A 6,218-nucleotide genomic window follows, 5' to 3' on the forward strand; every position below is an offset into this window, starting at 1 on the left:
CCCCTGTTTTCAACCTTCGTCCTAGCTTTCTGTAGCTCCTCTGTCCCCAGGGCCCAACACACAGACCACGGTGGGTGGGGGATATCACACAAAGCTGAGTGTCTGGAGGAAAATGTCCCTCATTAGGCATGGAATCGTATTAGTTATCAAGTTGCCCTTTGGCCTGTGCATCGATACAATTGGTGCTGAGGAAATCAGACCAGCCTGGCTCAGAAGTGTCCTGGGTGAGGTGGGGAAGTACACCCTGACTTCCCTTCACTATCACAGAAGCTTAATGTTGGTATTTGCTTCCCCAGCAGGACCTAGCATGTTCAGGTCATGGTTTTTCCCAACAGAGGAATGAGTCACCTTATTAAGTGCAATGTACCTAATGAATCATGAGGGAAGAGGCTAATTCCAGGTTATTGCCTCTTTTCTTTTGGGGAGAAGTAGGGGGATTTGCTTTTAGATTCAAAGCAGCCTAATCATTCAGAGTGGCCTGCACTGAGCCATAAAGTTCTGTAAGCTCTTTCTCCCCTACATACACATAGCCCAAGTTAATTTAAAATGTAGTGACCTGGGCCCACAAAGGTACTTCACTGTTCACCTCCCAGGAAGAGCCTACAACTGAATTCATAAAATTTGATCTGGTTGTTCTGGAAGGGGAAAAAAACTTGCCTGTGATTGCCCTGGAATACTTGCTGCTCTCTGCTTTCCCAGGGGCTTCAGGGACAGTCTGTGATGAGTAAACAGTTGAGCCCAGAGCAGGCAGTGGGGAGGAGGACCAGTCCACTTCCCCAAGGATCCTGCCACTTCTGTTTTTTTCTGGTTGCTTTCTCACTTCCCTTCACACAAAAAATACCCAATAGGTGAGCTGCCTTTTAGAGGAGATGAGAGAGGGAATTTTCTGTTGTTGTTGATTTGTTTTGTTTTATTCATCCTTAAGAGATGCTTTTAAGAAAACAGCTGTGACAAAAATTTCAGGAAATGATCTGAGTGGCCCAAGTAGGGCACCCTTGGACAGGCGGGTTCCTTTATTGGGGGATGTTGTCCAGGGTTTTTGTCTAAGACCCATGTGGAGGAGCCCAGACCAGGGCTCTCCTAAGGCCTTGGTGAACCCTGGTATAGCCTTGGGAGCTGAGGGGCAGTTGGCCAGGAAGAAGACAGCCATGTCCACAGCCAACCCTGATGGAGGTCAGACAGTCCACAAAACCAGAGTTGAGATAGTTCCGAGAGGCTTTGATCATAGAGGAGATCTTTCCACTGGGACATGTTTTCATGGGAAACCTAAAAGGACAAAGGAGTAAGAATTCAACCAGAAAAGTTAAGCTGCACATAGCTGAGGCAGCCTGTCTCTGTCCAGAGGAGCTGCAGAGTTCAGCTCTCACCACTGCTGTTTCCTGGGTGGGAGTATGGGGAGTCCTGAAAGAGTCATCTCCACTCCCACCCATCCTTCTGTGCTCCGTGATATTCTGAGCACTGCACTCTGGCCCAGAGACCCTGCACCTGTCCCTTCCTTGGGACACTGTGCATGCTGTCTGTACTTTGACCTGTTTTGAAGCAGGTGGGGTAGAGATGAGAGCAGGCATTTTGACCTTATTTTTTTTTCCTATTTAAAAACATAGCCATTTATTTCCCAGCATGCCTGGGAAGAAATAGAAAACAAAGACATATATCAAATCAAGTAAACATTGGCCATATGGTTATTTTAAATAAATATTTAGTTTGAAGAATGGGTAGCATTTGAATCCATTCCTATTTTTCCTCTGCTTTTCCTGGCTCAGAGAGGAGAATTAAACTTGACTTGCTCCTATTTACCCTCTGGCCCAGTGATTTCCTGGATTGTTTGCTTTTTGTGGCTTTGATGGCACAGGCTGCAGCCCCAGGAGGGCTGTTCCAAAGAGAGGTAGGATTTAAGTCAGTTTGCTGTGAGGTCTGTATTTATCTTATTCAGTAAGTCATCAGCAAAGAGTTTTTCTCTAATTAGGCTTTTTTTTTTTTTTTTTGCTTCTTTTCTCTTGGTGATCACTGACTGTTTTCCAGTGGACAAACATAGACCAGAGAATTATTTTCTCTAAAAACTAACAAAAAAAAAAAAAGTGTGTCCACATGTATCAGCTTCAAGAATGCCAGTTTTATGGCCATGGAATGTGGGTTGGAATGGCTAAAAGATGGAAGCCAACTTTTGCTGTAATTCTGACAAAACGGGGCAAATGCTAAACATTGTGAACTAAAGAATTGGGGCAAGGTGGGGAGAAATGCATTGTCTGTTTTGTGGAATTGGGTCAAAGGCATTTTGACCTTTGCTCAGCTCTTTGAAAATACAAGCAATCTCAAGTAGTCAATTCCTTGAGCCCCTGGTTTTATTTAGATCATGGACTTACATAGAATAATCCTGGAGATTCTGGCACTGCCCATCAAAGTGATTTGTCTGTAGGTCTTTGCTCCTGGCCTCAGACATCTACCTTCCTGTCCCCCTTGGGAAGTGGCAGCCCAAGAGTCTTGAGAACGTCTGGGAACTGCTGTCCACTTGATGTAAGTTGACCCAAAGCCACTTGTCTGTCTTCACCCAATGACCATAGTGTAGATCTGAGTTCTCTTCTGGTTTCTCTCCAGGGATTTCTGGGCAGGCTGAGAGCTCTAGATTTGGGGTCAGGGAGCCCTGCTGACTTTGGCCAAGAGACTCATCAAATGAGGACAAGAATGTCTAAGCCTTGTTAGGCTGTGAGGATTGCAGATAACATGTGCAAAGGCCTTGCACAAGCAGATGGGCACTGGTGCCCACTGTCAAGATGATGTTTCCCCAGTGGACACTGTTTGAGTGCTCTTTATTCTAAACATTTTATACTGATTTGATAGAACCAAACTACATCTGTCATTTTCTGAGCACAGGGAAAGGAAACTGACTCTGGTTATTTGGATATCAATTATGCACTGTAAGGGCTTCAAGAAGAGTGATGGGGGATGTTTGGCAGGAGGGATACCTCCTCTCTCAGAGGGAGGGGCTGGAAGCTGGTCTTCCCCCTCCATGCACAGGTGGGTGCATAGAGTCTTTATCAAAGGCATCACTGAGCCAAGGCCATGGGCATCTCTGTGAGAACACAAGTAAAAGAGACTGTCCCCAAAGAGATGGAAAATGAAACCTGAGACAGTTATTTTGGGGTAGTGCTGCATAATAAAAATGTACGTGGCCCTCTTACAATACTGTTATGTTGCCAATATATATAGTTGAGTTCTGTTTTTATAAAATAGTTTTAGATTTATGGCAGTATGTACATGTGTATTTACAGCCATTCTATTCTAAGTTATAGTTTTGTGCTTTAAAGAAATAAATATATATATATATATATGACTAAAGAACTGTATATTAAAAACACTATATTCAAATTATTTAAAGACTGTAAGTCTGTATTCAATAAAAAGTAATGCCAAGAAAGATGGTACTGTCCATTGTTTCTACTCATAACTGCTATTAAAATTTAGATGTAAATTCTGTGAATCTAGTCAACAATTCATTTGGTTTTGTCTGAGATCTGTCAGCAGCAGTGGTGGGTGTCTTTAGACACAGGGACCAAGAGAGAAAGGGAAAGAAGGAATATTGTCTCTCTAGCATGTGGAGGTGAGGGGCAGAGAAACTTCACAGAGTGTTTGTAATAAGGTTGGCAGAAAGCTGGTAGTCGAGTTGGGTGTCTCCATTTAGGCTTGCACAAACATGCACAGCAAGAATTGAGTGGAGGGAAAAGCACCAGATTCAGAGGTGGGATGCCTGAAATATGAACCCAGCTCTATTTCTAATTTACCATGGACTTTGAAGATGTTATTTCACCTCTCTATCCCTCAGTTTACTCATCTGTAAAATGGGGGTGTTGATATCAGCACTATCCACTTCCAGGGTTGTGGTGAGATGACGTAAAATGGACATTGTATGAAGACTTAGGAAGTGATTTTTTTTTTTTAAAACTAACTTTCTTATCACAGGCTCACAGATACCTGTGCACACAGGTCCCCCAGCCTGCACAGCCAAAAGAGAATTCCAAGTTGCAAGACCGGTTGCACAGCCACAATAATCTACACAACCAGAACAGAAATTCCTTCAAATAGAAGCCCAAATCCTTTCCAGTCAGAACCTAAAAAGAACCTCAAATATATATAATTTGTGTGATTGAGATGCAGAAAAGTCATTATTTGAAAAAAATAAGGACTTAGACTGTTCCACAGGAATGAAAGGGTTAGGAAGTTTCAGGATCTAAGTAATGTGAGCTTGCTCTATCATATACCAGGTCTGTCCAGAAAAAGTTCAACCATTGTTAATATAACAAGAACAGTTTGTGCGACATCAGTGTAACCTGGCAGCCAAGGAGAGTGGACTGGAATGCTCATGCGTGAACAATGATGACTTCCCTGTACTAGTCAGTGGGGGTGGTAGATGCCATTGAGTGAGCATATGTACTGTGTGGCCCTCGCATTCAAAATGACTGAGTAAGTAAAGCAACAAATCTGCATCAAATTTTGTGTTAAGTTTGAAAATTCCTCCGTGGAAACTATTAGGATGATTCAGAACGCTTTCAGGGTTGATGTAATGAGGACATCACAAATAAAAGTGTGGCACAAATGCTTCAAAGATGATCTAGAATCTGTTGAAAGTGATCCATATTCTGGAAGGCCTGCAACAAGCAGGACACTTGAAAATGTTGAACGTGTATGAGCTGCCATCAACAAAGATCAGTGACTGACAGTGCAAGAACTAGAAGCTGATCTGGGGATTCCAAAAACCACTGTGTCTGAGATTTTGACACAAAATCTTGGCATGTAACATGTCATGGCAAAATTTGTTCCACAGCTTCTGCTGCCAGAGCAGAAGGAACATTGTGCTGCAGTTGCTAATGACTTGATTCAACCTGTTACCAATGAATCAGATTTCCTCAAGAAGGTCATAACTGGAGATGAATCATAGGTCTATGACAGTAATCCAGAAACAAAGACCCAGTCATCCCAATTGAAGTCACCTGATTCTCTGCTCCCAAAGAATGTGCAGTGAAGTTCACAGCAAGATCAATACCATGTTAACTGTGTTTTTTTATTGGGAAGGTGTTGTCCGTCATGAGTATGCTCCTGCAGGCCTAAAAATTAATAAGAATTACCACCTCAATGTTCTTTATCAGTTGAGAGATGCAATATGATGAAAATGGCCACAGCTATCAGCAACTGGTGACTGGCAGCTTCATCATGACAACATGTCCACTCATGCATCATGCCTTGTGCAGAGTTTTCTGGCAAAATACCAAATCATCCAGGTGAATCAGCCCACCTGCAGTGCAGATTTGGTGTCCTGAGACTTTGGCTTTTCCCAAAAACTAAAATCACCTTTGAAAGGAAATAGATTTCAGACCATCAATGAGATTCAGGAAAATATGACAGGGCAGCTGATAGAGATTCCAATAAAAGATTTTGCAGAGTGTTTTGAACAGGGGGAGAGATGGTGGGAGAACTGTGTGCAGTCCCAAAGTGCCTACTTTGAAGGGTACTGAGGTGTCATTGTCCTATGTACAATGTTTCTTGTATCTTGTATCTTCTTCAGTAAGTGTCTCTACTTTTCATACTACATGACTGTATAATTTCTGGCAGACCAGATCACACTTGGCCCTGAAATGAGCAGATGTAGACCACAGAGAAAAGCATGAACAGGCAACAAACAAAATAATGCTACCCACTCCTTGTTGTCTCTGAAGGTCCTGTGGGGTGGATGTTGGTACATTTAGGTAAAAATACAGGGAAGAGTCCCTCTCAGTTTCACAAGAGCAACCAGAAGTTTCTAAATTACCTCTAAGCAGTTATCCTTGGGGGTGAGGTGAGAACCAGTGCCTTGGGTTTCCTTTATAAATTCAGCTTATTTCACTTATTTTGTTTCTCTGAGTTGTCCTAAAGAGAGCTCTTGAGTCTGCAGGATGAACAATATGGCACCCCTGGGAAAAACTGGCCTCACATCATGTAAGAGGACCTTTCTAAAAACTCTTTCTTTGTTTCCTAAGAACCAGCTCTCTCTCTCTCTCTCTCTCTCTCTCTCTCTCTCTCTCTCTCTCTCTCTCTCTCTCTCTCTCTTTTGCTTTTCCCATCTTCTTGTGGAATTTCACTTTTCATTTCTGTACCTTATATGTCATTGGGCCCTGGATACTGTCCTTGCTCTCTAATTTCTTATATTAAAGGAGAAGCAAAATGGCAGGCTGAGCTGATGCAGAAGG

The sequence above is a fragment of the Furipterus horrens genome, unplaced genomic scaffold (genome assembly GCF_987537825.1).
Source record: "Furipterus horrens unplaced genomic scaffold, mFurHor1.1.pri manual_scaffold_5, whole genome shotgun sequence".
NCBI lineage: Eukaryota > Metazoa > Chordata > Mammalia > Chiroptera > Furipteridae > Furipterus > Furipterus horrens.